Source organism: Protopterus annectens, chromosome 10.part0 (genome assembly GCF_019279795.1).
Source record: "Protopterus annectens isolate FY-2018-M chromosome 10.part0, PAN1.0, whole genome shotgun sequence".
Taxonomy (NCBI): Eukaryota; Metazoa; Chordata; order Ceratodontiformes; family Protopteridae; genus Protopterus; species Protopterus annectens.
The window spans coordinates 1,759,691,707-1,759,708,723 of NC_056744.1; the positions used below are offsets into that span (position 1 = coordinate 1,759,691,707).

At 38.6% G+C, this 17,017-nt stretch overlaps 1 long non-coding RNA gene across 1 annotated transcript in view; it reads left to right on the forward strand.

Annotated features, from left to right (window-relative positions):
- LOC122813989 overlaps positions 1-17,017 on the forward strand; it is a 241,157-nt gene that overhangs the window by 216,499 nt on the left and 7,641 nt on the right. The window contains exon 3 of the long non-coding RNA XR_006366754.1: positions 2,654-2,777. This is a non-coding gene — a long non-coding RNA (uncharacterized LOC122813989). The remainder of the gene's footprint in view (positions 1-2,653; positions 2,778-17,017) is intronic.

Below are 17,017 nucleotides of genomic sequence, written 5' to 3' on the forward strand. Positions count from 1 at the left end.
GCTATAAAATTAGTTAGTTCATATTTAAAGAGGCTACTATCCATCCTAATGTGTTTTTCTGTATTAATTAGCCAGACTGCAATGTATGATGCTGAGATTGCAAAAGTATAATTTTAATCTTGTCTACAAGAAAGGCAAACTTCTTTATGTTGCTGATACATTGCCCAGATCACCCAGAAACACCACGGAACAGCACAAAAATCAAAGTTCTCATTTGATCGATGGTTCTGAAGTCATAGAAGTGGGTAATTTTTCTTCCACATGTCTTGATGAGCTAAGGAGGTTGGGATGGTGGCCTAATGGGTAAGGTGTTTGTCTTACAAACACAAGGTGCAGGGTTTGAGTCTCACAAGGGATAATTGGCTAGGCTTAAAATGGCTCGCAAGGGCAGTTAGCTTAGTACTAATCTATGAGCCTATGAACCTAAGAGATCACACAGCTACAGATCCAGTATTACAGAGGCTCAACCATTTTATCAATCAAGGATGGCCCTCAAAGCAATCTAGTTTTCTTCAAGAAGTGCAACCTTATTTTGCATGCAGAAATGAGATTTTGTTTGACAAAGGGATCATTATGAAAGGTCCCAAAGTCATTGCCTCAAAGTCCTTGCAACAAGAGTACATTACTAATTGCATCGTGGTCACCCAGGAACCGAATCTACCAAAAGAAGGGTGAGAGGACTGGTAATTTGGCCTTCTATGTCATACGACATTGAGACAGCCTCTTATCTTGTTCCATGTGTAATAGTACTAAGCCTCATCAACAGAAAGAACCACTTCAGCTTAACTAGATTCCTGAACTACCTTGGTCAACAGTATTCACAGACATCTTCGAGTAGAATGGTCAACATTATTTGGTGTTAGTAAACTCTTACTCCAATTAGTTCGAGACTGACCTACTTCCTAACCTAGCATCCAGTACAGTCATTACAAAGATGAAGCATCATTTTGCAGTCCATGATAGTCCACACAAAGTTATTTCTGACAATGGCACGCACCTTACAAGCCAACAGTTCAAAAGATTTGCTGAAAGGGACTTTTTACTCATGCCACAAGTAATCCAGAGCACCCGCAGTCAAATGATTTGGCAGAATGTGCAGTTCAAAGTGCAAAGCAGTTACTTGAGAAGTCAAAATGGGATAACAGTGATGTTTTCCTGAATCTGTTGAATCTCAGAAATGATCCTTATGATAAACATCTTGGTTCACCTGCTCAGAGACTTCTTTTGAGACAAACCAGAACCACATTACCAATCAGTAGTCAATTGTTGGTTCCATGTGTCAAGAACAACAGATCAGTGAAAGCCAATCTGTTGAAGAAGCGCCTATCCCAGACATCTTACTACAATAAGTCCAGTAAACCGCTCAATATATTAGGGGAGGGAGAAGAGGTAAGTATGAATATGTCCAAAGGTTATGGTCAGATTGGTGTTGTGATGAATACTGGTCCAGAGCTGAGATCGTACATTACCGAATCAGAAGGAGCAATCTTCAGGTGGAAACATTTAATACCGGTGTCTGAGCCTATGCCACAGCATGTAGCCTGTTAGAAAAACACTATCTCAGAGTGAGTTGTCCAGTGTTCCAATTCCAGAGGATGTTCCAGAGGGCATTCCCATTCGTGTAATGAATCCAGATGTTCCTGATATGAGTTGTGCACCGCAGACTATCCTTGTTGCTAAATTTACTCCCAGCTGTTATGTTACACGATATGGTCGAATCTCTAAACCCTGTAGCAGATATGAAGCAACCTGGACATGAACATTGTGTTTAGTTTCTCATGTATATAGTAATGCATGCCTGTCTCAGATATTGTTTTCTGTAAAGGGCGATCTTTTTAAGAGGGTGGATGTAGTTCAATATGTGCATATATACCTTTAAGAAGCTATCCAAGGGCTTGCAGAAGTATATAAATACTGAGCACGTGTAAGTCTGACTGCCATTTTGTAGTTAGCTGTTGAGATGTGAGTGTGCATGTATGTAAGGCCTGTCTGTTAAGTAATTTGTTCATATTTAAGTATACCGCTACCCATCCTGATGTATTTCTGTGTATTAAAGCATCTGAACCCCCCCAGCCATCTTATTATTTGTATTACAGATGAACGAGCGACACTAATCTTTACACGGGACATCATTTCTAAAAGTCAAATAAAAATGGAGTTGGTTGAACTTACTACATGATCCAAAGGTCATACGGTACATGAGACAAAACAGTACTTACGATTTGTGGTCTTGAGGCACAAAAATATTTGTTACAGAGGGACATATGGGCCGACCTGAACCTAGCTCAATGTCACTCCCTTGTGATATGTGGACAACCATTCATTAAAAGTGTGTGTGTGTGTGTGTGTGTGTGTGTGTGTGTGTGTGTGTGTGTGTGTGTGTGTGTGTGCGTCTGTGTGCGTGTGTGTGTGTGTGTGTGTGTGTGTGTGTGTGTGTGTGTGTGTGTGTGTGTGTGTGTGTGTGCTCATATACACGTGTGTGGATGTGTCTATACTTTACAACTAAACAGCTGGTTCTTTAGTAAATCATAGTGCTGGCACCCAGCCAATGCAGTTGAAACAACAGTATGGAGTGAAACGTGCCTTTGGCAGAACCAGCCATTTGCTTCAGGGTTTGTAATTAAGAGAGTAACATTCTTGTTTTTGTCCCTAGATGCAGCTGGACTGGGGTGCGTCTCTAACCACAGCTGGATGGATCGGTTTGGCAATGTTATTAGTGGCTGTTGGTCGTTTTCTATTCCTATGCACAGATTGCCTTGATGGAAATCCAGTACAAGGTAAGTGTATGACAGGAAATATAGTGAGAAAGACGTATTTGATCTGATTCGGTATGAAAAAAAAAATCAAAAAATGAATACAGCTACCACTGCATAGAGCAGTTGAATATTGATCTGAAGACCATGCCGTTATACTGCTTAGCCAACTCAGACTCAGGTTACCGAATGCCTAATGTACACATGTACAAACTGATTTTTATAACAACTTGAAGATCGCATCAGTCACAATACAACTGCAGATGCATAGCACAGGCTGCAGTGGTTACAAAGTGCAAGCAAAGCCACATGGGATACCAAGCAATGGCATTACCTGCAGACTCCTGATTTATTAGCAGTGAAGTAAAAACAAGAATAACCCAGGAGACCCTGCAGTATGTACATCACTATTTATATTCCCAATGAAAGAAAACCAAATTGTGATCTACTACTGAAAGTAAAATGATGCCGCTAAAAAATAACATGGTGATAAGCGTTACAGAAGTGTCCTCATCTGCACATGCATTAATAGCCATTATACCATAACCCTCCATTAATATTCCAAAATGTGCAAGCTGATTGGCCAGCGTGCACGTTGTAAATCGACTTATACTAATGGAAAAAGGTCCGGTCGCCCGGACTTTTTCCATTAGTATAAGTCTCTTTTAAAACACTGTCTCGCTATGTTAAAAGAGTTTAACATAGCGACACAGGTTTAAAAAAAGCAACAGAGATCTCCGTTGCTTTTTTTAAAGCTGTCTCGCTATGTTAAACTCCTTTAACATAGCAACACAGTGTGTAAAAAGCAACGGAGATCTTGCTTTCTCCGTTGCTTTTTTTTTTTAAACCTGTCTCGCTATGTTAAATGGGTTTAACATAGCGAGACAGCTTTAAAATAAACAACGGACATCTCCGTTGCTTATTTTAAAGCTGTCTCGCTATGTTAAACCCATTTAACATAGCGAAACAGTAAAAAGCAACAGAGATCTTGCTTTCTCCGTTGCTTTTGGCCAAAGCTCTGATGTACTGCGTAGGCATGCGCAGTACATCAGAACTGCCGCGGATACCAGACAGCTGCAGAAGGGCAGCAAAGAGGCATTATACAATGCCATTATTTAAGAAAAGTAATTATTTCTTTTCTTAAATAATGTCATAGTATAATAGCAATAACCCACGCCTGGGTGTGGGTAATGCGGGATTTACCCACGGTTGTCTTTATTCGCCCTCGGGACCAAACCACGCCAACCGTGGGTAAATCCCGCATTACCCACACCCAGGCGTGGGTTATTGCTATAATCAACACCAGTGGTTTATGAGTGTACTTTATGTGATTGATCATCCCAATTCTTTGAAAATGTGCTGATCGCACATTGCTGGTTTTCTGTTTGCGAGATTGCGGTACAGCAGGGACTGGGGGGGGTTGGCTTTTCCATACTGCAGTATGATCTCAAAGTTAGTATACATGACTTGCAGGTGTTGTGTGGGATGCAGGGGGGATTGCCACCCTGCAAAAAAAGTTTAATGTGTTTAGGTTTTATCGCAGATACGTTGTTTTGATGTTCAAGCATTTCTATTTTTGAGTATATGACATAAACTCCTGTTCATGCCATGAAAAGAATATACTGTGTCGTAAACTTGCAAAGAATCTTGAAGCAAAAACACCAAAAAAAATAAAAAATAAATAATAATGAATCTGATCTACTATGCTGAGGAACATAAAATTACAGTTTCTTTGTTTTTTTGACCAAGTAAGATTTAATAAAAAGTTGTAGGGAGACATACTGGCAGATAAAGTTGAATACAACTAATGCCCTGGGTCTAAATGACCACATCTCTATTAAACCTTACCTGGTCAAAAAAGCAAAGAAACTGTAATTTAATGTTCCTTAACATAGTAGAACAGAGTCATTATTATTTATTTTTTTTTTTTTGTTGTTTTGGTTTATAAACATTTCACTTCACTTCAAATTGAGTAGGGAAGGTGTAACATTCCAAACAATGTGGTTTACAAAAGGTGTATTTTATTAAGGAAAATGTATATAATTGCTTCTGTTGATGTTTTAAACAAGGAGAGGGTATACACCTTTAAAAATATTTGGTGCCTTTTAGGGGAATAAGGGTATTTAAAATGGATGAGTTTGTAGTCAGTTTTATTCACTTGTAAAAGCCTTGCACTGTGGCAGGGTGAAAGCACTTGCGTAGTGAGTTTTTTACAAATAAATTAACTTTAAGCCATCTCCAGTGTGCCTAGACCGTTTTTTTTTTCTTTTATATATATATATATATATATATATATATATATATATATATATATATACATGGATCTACTTTTTTTGATCGAAATATCATTATTTCAAACAAGAAAAGTACAACCTTACTTTCGTGAAAGTGCATCGAACCAGCAATACAAATAAAACAGACCACTACAGTGGGGATAAGGGAATATATGTTTCCCCACTGTAGTACGATCTCAGAGTTAGTATACATAATGTAGCGGGTGTGGGGATGAAAGAGGGCTTGCCTTCCTGCAAAATGGAGTTTACAGTGTTGTTTTTTATTTTTATTGCCAGTTTGCTGAACCGGAATTCGCGAAAGTGAGGTCATACTTTTCTTGTTCGAAATAATGATATTTTGATCCAAAAAGTAGACCTATATATATATATATATATATATATATATATATATATATATATATATATATATATATATATATATATATATATATATGTATATATATGGGTCTACCTGACAACGCCAAAAGCTGACAACGCCGACGATGAGAACACCGACACCAGAAGTTTGAAAACTGAGATGACCGATGGATGAAAACCCCGACGCTGAGAACACCGACATGTGAAAAGGCTGTGTAAGTATGCGGTAGTGACGGACATTAGGGTTAGGGTGCGAGTAAGGTAAGTGTGCGATATTGATGGACTCTAGGGATAGGGGTGGGATAAGTGAGTTAGGGTTAGGGCGCAGGTTAGGCGAGTGTGCGATAGTGACAGACTTTAGGGTTAGGGGCGGGTTAAGTGAGTTAGGGTTAGGGCGCGCATTAGGTGAGTGCGCGAAAGTGACAGTCTTTAGGGTTGGGGTGGGTTAAGTGAGTTAGGGTTAGGGCGCGGGTTAGGTGAGTGTGCGATAGTGACGGACCTTAGGGTTAGGGTTTGGGTTAAGGTTGTAGATAGTTGTGTATGTAAGTTTTAGTGTGGGTTTGTAAAGATTTTGGTGTGCTTGTGTTGTGTGTGTGCTTTTTGGACAGGGGATTTGTTTTGTTTGTTGATTGCCGGGATTATGGTGTGTCAGGCATGTGAGGTTTCGTGTTTGTGAACTTTCGGTTATGTGGTGTCGGTGATTTTGTTGTCGGTGTTGTAGTGTGTCAGTGCATCGGTGTAGGTATATATGAAGCTCGAACTTTCAAAACTTTGAACTTAACATGGTCAAGACCACAACATCTAAGTTCTGAAAGTTCGAAACTTCAATTAAAAAAAACTAAAAACAGCATTTTTTTTTAAACGTTTATGCAGGATTAAATATACCAACTCCAAGATCACGCTACAGTGAAGAGAATCGCAAATTTCCCATTCCACGCTGTACAGCGATCTCCATTTAAACTGTTTGAAGTTTCAAAACTTCGATCTTATAGCACAGTGAGAGTTGATGTATAACTTTAGATTCATGAATGTATATCTGTATAAATGTTACACACTATGAGGGGATGTATAACCTTGAGACATTAATGTACATCCATTGCTGTACATGTAGCTGGTGTATTTTAATTTTCAGTTAGTTTTATGGGTTATGGATAAATTTGCATCCCATATACATGTTTTTGTGCTCTAGCTAAAGCCTTAGCTATGTACTATAAACTAAATAAAAAAAAAAAAAAACACCATCAGCTCTTAGCATTTCACAGAAGCACTAAACACTTTGAGTACCCACATAACTTCTCATCTTTCTGCTTATGTCACCTCTGCTTTAACAGGCAGGTTATTCAGTGGCATTTCCATAAGAAAAGTTGACCATCCAAATATGTCTGTCTCCCTCGTATGTCTCACTCCTATATACCCCACCTCCTTTTCATATTCACCCCTTGCCATGTATTCTTACCTATATACCCCACCTCCTTTTCATATTCACCCTTTACCATGTATTCTTACCTATATACCCCTCCTCCTTTTCATATTCACCACTTGCCATGTATTCTTACCTATATACCCCACCTCCTTTTCATATTCACCCCTTGTCATGTATTCTTACCTATATACCCCACCTCCTTTTTATATTCACCCCTTGCCATGTATTCGTACCTATATATCTCACCTCCTTTTCATATTCACCCCTTGCCATGTATTCTTACCTATATACCCCACCTCCTTTTCATATTCACCCCTTGCCATGTATTCTTACCTATATACCCCACCTCCTTTTCATATTCACCTTGCCATGTATTCTTACCTATATACCCCACCTCCTTTTTATATTCACCCCTTGCCATGTATTCTTACCTATATACCCCACCTCCTTTTCATATTCACCCCTTGCCATGTATTCTTACCTATATACCCCACCTCCTTTTCATATTCACCCCTTGCCATGTATTCTTACCTATATACCCCACCTCCTTTTCATATTCACCCTTTGCCATGTATTCTTACCTATATACCCCACCTCCTTTTCATATTCACCCCTTGCCATGTATTCTTACCTATATATCCCACCTCCTTTTTATATTCACCCCTTGCCATGTATTCTTAACTATATACCCCACCTCCTTTTTATATTCACCCTGTGCCATGTATTCTTACCTATATACCCCACCTCCTTTTCATATTCACCCCTTGCCATGTATTCTTACCTATATACCCCACCTCCTTTTCATATTCACCCCTTGCCATGTATTCTTACCTATATACCCCACCTCCTTTTCATATTCACCCCTTGCAATGTATTCTTACCTATATACCCCACCTCCTTTTTATATTCACCCCTTGCCATATATTCTTACCTATATACCCCACCTCCTTTTTATATTCACCCCTTGCCATGTATTCTTACCTATATACCCCACCACCTTTTTATATTCACCCCCTGCCATGTATTCTTACCTATATACCACACCTCCTTTTCATATTCACCCCTTGCCATGTATTCTTACCTATATACCCTACCTCCTTTTTATATTCACCCCTTGTCATGTATTCTTACCTATATACCCCACCTCCTTTTCATATTCACCCCTTGCCATGTATTCTTACCTATATAGCCCACCTCCTTTTCATATTCACCCCTTGCCATGTATTCTTACCTATATACCCCACCTCCTTTTCATATTCACCCCTTGCCATGTATTCTTACCTATATACTCCACCTCCTTTTCATATTCACCCCTTGCCATGTATTCTTACCTATATACCCCACCTCCTTTTCATATTCACCCCTTGCCATGTATTCTTAACTATATACCCCACCTCCTTTTAATATTCACCCCTTGCCATGTATTCTTACCTATATACCCCACCTCCTTTTCATATTCACCCCTTGCCATGTATTCTTACCTATATACCCCACCTCCTTTTTATATTCACCCCTTGCCATGTATTCTTACCTATATACCGTACCTCCTTTTCATATTCACCCCTTGCCATGTATTCTTACCTATATACCCCACCTCCTTTTTATATTCACCCCTTGTCATGTATTCTTACCTATATACCCCACCTCCTTTTCATATTCACCCCTTGCCATGTATTCTTACCTATATACCCCACCTCCTTTTCATATTCACCCCTTGCCATGTATTCTTACCTATATACCCCACCTCCTTTTCATATTCACCCCTTGCCATGTATTCTTACCTATATACTCCACCTCCTTTTCATATTCACCCCTTGCCATGTATTCTTACCTATATACCCCACCTCCTTTTTATATTCACCCCTTGCCATGTATTCTTAACTATATACCCCACCTCCTTTTAATTATCACCCTTTGCCATGTATTCTTACCTATATACCCCACCTCCTTTTTATATTCACCCCTTGCCATGTATTCTTACCTATATACCCCACCTCCTTTTTATATTCACCCCTTGCCATGTATTCTTACTTATATACCCCACCTCCTTTTCATATTCACCCCTTGCCATGTATTCTTACCTATATACCCCACCTCCTTTTCATATTCACCCCTTGCCATGTATTCTTACCTATATACCCCACCTCCTTTTCATATTCACCCCTTGCCATGTATTCTTACCTATATACCCCACCTCCTTTTTATATTCACCCCTTGCCATGTATTCTTACCTATATACCCCACCTCCTTTTCATATTCACCCCTTGCCATGTATTCCTACCTATATACCCCACCTCCTTTTCATATTCACCCCTTGCCATGTATTCTTACCTATATACCCCACCTCCTTTTTATATTCACCCCTTGCCATGTATTCTTACCTATATACCCCACCTCCTTTTCATATTCACCCCTTGCCATGTATTCTTACCTATATACCCCACCTCCTTTTCATATTCACCCCTTGCCATGTATTCTTACCTATATACCCCACCTCCTTTTTATATTCACCCCTTGCCATGTATTCTTACCTATATACCCTACCTCCTTTTTATATTCACCCCTTGCCATGTATTCTTACCTATATACCTCATCTCCTTTTTATATTCACCCCTTGCCATGTATTCTTACCTATATACCCCACCTCCTTTTCATATTCACTCCTTGCCATGTATTCTTACCTATATACCACACCTCCTTTTTATATTCACCCCTTGCCATGTATTCTTACCTATATACCCCACCTCCTTTTTATATTCACCCTTTGCCCTGTAGCTACTAGAAACAAATATCTTCACATTATTTTTTCATACCAATCTTTTAAGATCATATTTTCTAAATTACTGTCAAAATATATCCAGATCATTCCATATTATTTCTTGTCTGTTCTTTCCCTGCCTAATTCCCTCCCAAAGGTGATGTACTTATGTACTAATTAATACCACAAGAGGTATTTCTAATCCTCCCAACACTTTCTGCATTATATAATGCTTTCATAAAGATTTTATTTATTTTATTTATTTATCTTTTACTGACCTGATTAGTCCCGCTAGGCTAGTGGCCTCTTTTCAGGGGAGACTCGAGGTGGTATTTATACTGCTAGGGGAAATTTGACTAGGTATCATGGAACTTCCTGTACTGTTTTCAATAGGTGCCGTGGGATCTTTTATATCCAGCTGAGCTACCACCGGCTCAAGAAATGGGGCCTTAGTTCAACATCTCATCTGAAGGATAGCACACTCACACACGCACACACACACACACACACACACACACACACACACACACACACACACACACACACACATGCACACACACACACACGCACTCAGGAGTGCTGTGGGCATTACTGGTGTTAGAATCCAGTAATGGCAATGCATTTTTGTTGATGAGATATACCTTATAGGGCAAGTAACTATGATGGGACAGGGCATACCTGGTGGAATCTCTAAAATCTGAAGAGAGGGCAAATGTTTTAGAATTAAAAACCCATTGCCTGCCATTCTAAGAAAGTGGTGTACTTCTAGGTGATGAGATGAGACCTAGCACCATGAAGCAGTATCAGGAGGAACATTTTAACCATCCCAATTTTCTTTAAAAAATGTTTTACAAACAGCAGTGCTGATGGATACTGGTAAACCTAAAAGTATACCAAGATGCACTGAGAGAGACATTGATAAGAACAGGAAAGGGGCAAAACCTTCCCCTTATAGACCCCTTATTTTGTATTTACCTGAAGCAGTTTCTCCATTTTCAAGTTTCTTGACTCACACAGGATATAATGATTGTAAACAACATCACACAGAGTAAAGAAAAGGAAGTCAGTATCACACAGAGTAAAGAAAAGGAAGTCAGTATCACACAGAGTAAAGAAAAGGAAGTCAGTATCACACGGAGTAAAGAAATGAAGTCAGTATCAGATGAAGTAAAGAAAAGGAAGTCAGAATTACACAGAGTGATGTGCACTTAGACATAGGTGAGATGAAATGGCAGTTGAAACTTAATGCATTAGAACATCCAGGCATTAATGACTGCATTAGTATTATGCCCATTTTAAAATTAAGAAACATATTGGGTTGAATTTTACTTATGTTTAATAAATGTAATATTTAAAGTATATTTACATCAATTTTACTTATAGTGGTGTCTGTTTTTACATTTAATGTTCATCATGAATTGTTGTAATTTAGTTCTTTTTTTGGGCTGTTTTTAATTCATGCATTGCATACACTTTTCCAGTGAAGTTTGTACTGTTGCTTTTATTTTGAATGCTGGCCTTCACATTAATCATTAATTACTTAATTGACAAATTGATCATTGATGATGTCACTTTTTAAGTGTGTATATAAGGTTGCTTTTTACTTGTATCAGTTGTGTTCTGATGAAGTCGGATTAAAGACGAAACCTAGGTAAACTCGTGGCATTTGTTTCATTTCTTCAGCTGGTTGCTTCCTGGAGTCCATTTGCTGGTGTTTCTTCATTTTTGGTAAAGAAAAGGAAGTCAGTATCATGCAGAGTAAAGAAAAGAAGTCAGTATCACACAGAGTGAAGAAAAGGAAGTCAGTATCACACAGAGTAAAGAAAAGAAGTCGGTATCATACAGAGTGAAGAAAAGGAAGTCAGTATCACGCAGAGTAAAGAAAATAAGTCAGTATCACACAGAGTGAAGAAAAGGAAGTCAGTATCACACAGAGTAAAGAAAAGAAGTCAGTATCACACGGAGTAAAGAAAAGGAAGTCAGTATCACATGGAGTAAAGAAAAGAAGTCAGTATCACACAGAGTGAAGAAAAGGAAGTCAGTATCACACAGAGTAAAGAAAAGAAGTCAGTATCACATGGAGTAAAGAAAAGGAAGTCAGTATCACATGGAGTAAAGAAAAAGAAGTCAGTATCACACAGAGTGAAGAAAAGGAAGTCAGTATCACGCAGAGTAAAGAAAAGAAGTCAGTATCACACAGAGTGAAGAAAAGGAAGTCAGTATCACACAGAGTAAAGAAAAGAAGTCAGTATCACACGGAGTAAAGAAAAGGAAGTCAGTATCACACGGAGTAAAGAAAAGAAGTCAGTATCACACAGAGTAAAGAAAAGGAAGTCAGTATCACGCAGAGTAAAGAAAAGAAGTCAGTATCACACAGAGTAAAGAAAAGGAAGTCAGTATCATGCAGAGTAAAGAAAAGAAGTCAGTATCACACAGAGTGAAGAAAAGGAAGTCAGTATCACGCAGAGTAAAGAAAAGAAGTCAGTATCACACAGAGTGAAGAAAAGGAAGTCAGTATCACACAGAGTAAAGAAAAGAAGTCAGTATCACACAGAGTGAAGAAAAGGAAGTCAGTATCATGCAGAGTAAAGAAAAGAAGTCAGTATCACACAGAGTGAAGAAAAGGAAGTCAGTATCACACAGAGTGAAGAAAAGGAAGTCAGTATCACACAGAGTAAAGAAAAGGAAGTCAGTATCACACAGAGTGAAGAAAAGGAAGTCAGTATCACACAGAGTAAAGAAAAGAAGTCAGTATCACACAGAGTGAAGAAAAGGAAGTCAGTATCACACAGAGTGAAGAAAAGGAAGTCAGTATCATGCAGAGTAAAGAAAAGAAGTCAGTATCACACAGAGTAAAGAAAAGGAAGTCAGCATTAATAAGCACAGCACACCCTAGGCAGTTTTTTTATGGGGTTGTAACTATATGCTCCATGGAAAATAAAAGTCAGGGGAGACGAAGCAACATTGAATATAGTAATTGTCTGTACATTCTACCTGAAATTACTACTCTAAAACCGTTTAAGCCCAGCTCAGTAAAATAAGAAAATTTGTATTACTTATTCTCAAAAAAGAGCAACACTGTTGGGCCTTGAAAAGAGCTGAGTGGCTCTTTGTCAAAATAAATTAATAAATTAATTAATAAAAAGGGCTGGCTCTTCCCTTTGTCTACTAGTTTTCAAGCTGTAAAAACTACAAGAAAAATCTATCCAAGCTAGAGTTTCCACTGTGTGATTCCTTAAAAGTCTTGTATTAAAGGCACATGGAATAAATACAAATGACCCCTTAAGGACATCAGGTTTTTCAACTATATGAGTTCTGAATGCCTGTGACTTTTTTCTTTTTAAGTTTCTTATGGACACATTCAGGCCAATAAAGCCAAACCTTACTAGCTGTGGACAGAGAAAATGGCACTGGACACCAGAATAGTGAGTTATACCTCTATGATGGTGTATAGCTTGACATGAGTAAAACGTTTGACTTAAGTCTCTCACAGGAGACTAAAAAGCAAATGAAAAACATGTGGAATATGAAAAAAAAGTTGACTAAATTGGTAGAAGGGTGACTAAACTACAAAAAGCAAAAAACAATAATAATTAGGAGGACCGCAGCAAATGAAAGTGAACTGGTTAGGTCTTTCATAGGTGGTCAGTCCTAGGTCCAGAGCTGACATCCTTGTACCAAACTTAATAAAGGGATTTGACTACAACCTGTTTGTTAATAAAATTAAAAGGGAACAATGGAACTGGGGAACTAACCTTCAAAAAGGGCCTGAAGAGCCTGGCCGAGTGGGCTGAGAAGTACAGCAATTGTAGGAAGTTCAAGGTTACGGAGTCGTACGATCATTACGCCTTTCCAGTTCCCAATCTAGACTGTGCCACCATTCTCAAGAAAGGCCAGGGTCAGTCAGACATGGGGTGAATGCTATTGGGCTGCTATCAACACTTTTTATATAAATGATTTTCATATGTATATGTGTGTGTGTGTGTGTGTGTGTGTGTGTGTGTGTGTGTGTGTGTGTGTGTGTGTGTGTGTGTGTGTGTATATATATATATATATATATATATATATATATATATATATATATATATATATATATATATACAGGTAGATATATATACTGTTTACATGTGTGTATATTTAATGAATGTATTTAATTGATATTTTGATTGATTTATTGGATAATTAATGATGAGGTCACTATAAATAGACTGTTTTTGCTGTTTACTATTCATGCATTAAAAGAGAATTGGTCCTGAAAGATATGCAGGTTTGTTAATAAAGTCATTTAAGTTTTTGGTGATTGCACTATATCTCTTTTGTTTGTTTGTTTTCATGCGTTTTTTTTTTACTTATTTATACAGAGCTGCATATGGCTGTGGTACTACATGTTTTTGCTTTTGAATTTCTGAATAGCTATCAAATTATCCAGATCCCCATTTGAAGTAAGATACTGCATCACACTGCTTTATCTGCAGGGGGAATCTGTTCTAGAGGGGAGAATGGAGTAGTAACATGTCTGTCTCTTTACCTTGTTTTATTGATCTCCCAAAGCAGGTTTATGTCTCTTGTTCTGTTATTGTAGTAGTGTTTGTTTAAAGTAGGGAATTTAAAATGTTTCACTTTGGCACTAATGATTACAGAGTGGAATACTGTCCCAAAGCAGGTTTATGTCTCTTGTTCTGTTATTGTAGTAGTGTTTGTTTAAATTAGGGAATTTAAAATGTTTCACTTTGGCACTAATGATTACAGAGTGGAATACTGTCCCAAAGCAGGTTTATGTCTCTTGTTCTGTTATTGTAGTAGTGTTTGTTTAAAGTAGGGAATTTAAAATGTTTCACTTTGGCACTAATGATTAGAGAGTGGAATACTGTCCCAAAGCAGGTTTATGTCTGTTGTTCTGTTATTGTAGTAGTGCTTGTTTAAAGTAGGGGATTTAAAATGTTTCACTTTGGCACTAATGATTACAGAGTGGAATACTGTCCCAAAGCAGGTTTATGTCTCTTGTTCTGTTATTGTAGTAGTGTTTGTTTAAAGTAGGGAATTTAAAATGTTTCACTTTGGCACTAATGATTACAGAGTGGAATACTGTCCCAAAGCAGGTTTATGTCTCTTGTTCTGTTATTGTAGTAGTGTTTGTTTAAAGTAGGGAATTTAAAATGTTTCACTTTGGCACTAATGATTACAGAGTGGAATACTGTCCCAAAGCAGGTTTATGTCTCTTGTTCTGTTATTATAGTAGTGTTTGTTTAAAGTAGGGAATTTAAAATGTTTCACTTTGGCACTAATGATCACAGAGTAGAATACTGGCAGGAGTGTCCCTAAAAACACAATTCAGAAATGAGCAGAAACGCACCAGGTGACACGCTATAGCCAAGGTCAGGAAGATTCTAGGCCATATCCACAGGACAATGGATTCCAGGAACAGGGAGGTTATTGTATCCTTTGCAGATCAGAGGTCTAACCAGAGCTGGAGTACTGTATTCACATCTTCTGTCCACAGAGGGATTAAAATATTAACATGGTCAAGAAGGTGAAAAAGAATGCGACCAGACTAATTAAGGGAATGGATGTCACAAGAGCTAAAGCCGTACTAAATGACAATGCAAAGTCTACACTTGCAGACAGTTTAGGAGGTATTACAGATCTAACGTGGACAGTGTGCAGAGGAGACCACCAAGCTGTTCGCAGCATGGAAATGCGGAGGGCACTAACTGTGAATACAGAGGTAATACAGATCTAACATGGACAGTGTGCAGAGGAGACCACCAAGCTGTTCGCAGCATGGAAATGTGGAGGGCACTAACTGTGAATACGGAGGTATTACAGATCTAACGTGGACAGTGTGCAGAGGAGACCACCAAGCTGTTCGAAGCATGGAAATGGGGAGGGCACTAACTGTGAATACGGAGGTATTACAGATCTAACGTGGACAGTGTGCAGAGGAGACCACCAAGCTGTTCGAAGCATGGAAATGGGGAGGGCACTAACTGTGAATACGGAGGTATTACAGATCTAACATGGACAGTGTGCAGAGGAGACCACCAAGCTGTTTGCAGCATGGAAATGGGGAGGGCACTAACTGTGAATACAGAGGTATTACAGATCTAACGTGGACAGTGTGCAGAGGAGACCACCAAGCTGTTTGCAGCATGGAAATGGGGAGGGTACTAACTGTGAATACGGAGGTATTACAGATCTAACATGGACAGTGTGCAGAGGAGACCACCAAGCTGTTTGCAGCATGGAAATGGGGAGGGCACTAACTGTGAATACGGAGGTATTACAGATCTAACGTGGACAGTGTGCAGAGGAGACCACCAAGCTGTTCGAAGCATGGAAATGCGGAGGGCACTAACTGTGAATACAGAGGTATTACAGATCTAACGTGGACAGTGTGCAGAGGAGACCACCAAGCTGTTTGCAGCATGGAAATGGGGAGGGCACTAACTGTGAATACATCAATGATACTCCGAACCTGCATGTTGGTGGAAAATTGGAATCACATAATATTCATCCTGATGGATGAAAATTTGGAGTTCAAAAATCACACCCCGAAGATCATTACTTCAGTAGACCTCCTTCACCAGCTTGCATCATTGTCAATACTAGAAAATGGAGTTAATCAAAATTAACTTAGGAGGAATCGTTGGGGTAAAGCGTCTCACACTACCATTTAAAAATGATTTTTCTCTTTTCTTTAAGGCAAATGTTATGGTAAATGGAAATCAGTGAAAGAGATTTGTTGATTTGCGGCATCACCTGCATCTGGACTCTTCACAAGGGAACATTGGAATCAAATTTCACTGAAAATATTCTCATGGGGCCTACTACAGATCTGATATCACCCTATAATAAGCACTGTTAGTAACTGATGGAACTCTCATTGACTAAAAACAACATTAATATCAACTAGTCGGTTCTTTTTTTGCAGGGAGCTGCAGTGTTAGGATCGAGTTCGTTGAACTGTAGGAGTACAAGAGTTTTCTCTATAACCATAGGTTTAATATTCTTAGAGGTGTAGGGGTATATTGACCTACATACAGAAATATATATATATATATATATATATATATATATATATATATATATATATATTTATATATATTTTTTGTGTGTGTGTGTGTTTGTGCGTATTTGTGCTTGTGCGTGTGTGTGTGTGTGTGTGTGTGTGTGTGTGTGTGTGTGTGTGTGTGTGTGTGTGTGTGCGTTTATGTGCATGTGTTGATGGCTGCAGTAGTTCACTCATATTTTGCTGAATCAATAGTTAACTGCTACTTCATCAATTAACCCTTGAGTCCTTTACCAAACTGTCAGCAGTCAGATGGCGTAGAGTTAAATGAGAAGGCTGAAAGAAGAAGGAATTACCCACCAACTGGGGTCCGGAAAATGTATGGTTGGCTTAAATGCCTACTTCTGATTGGGATGGCTATCA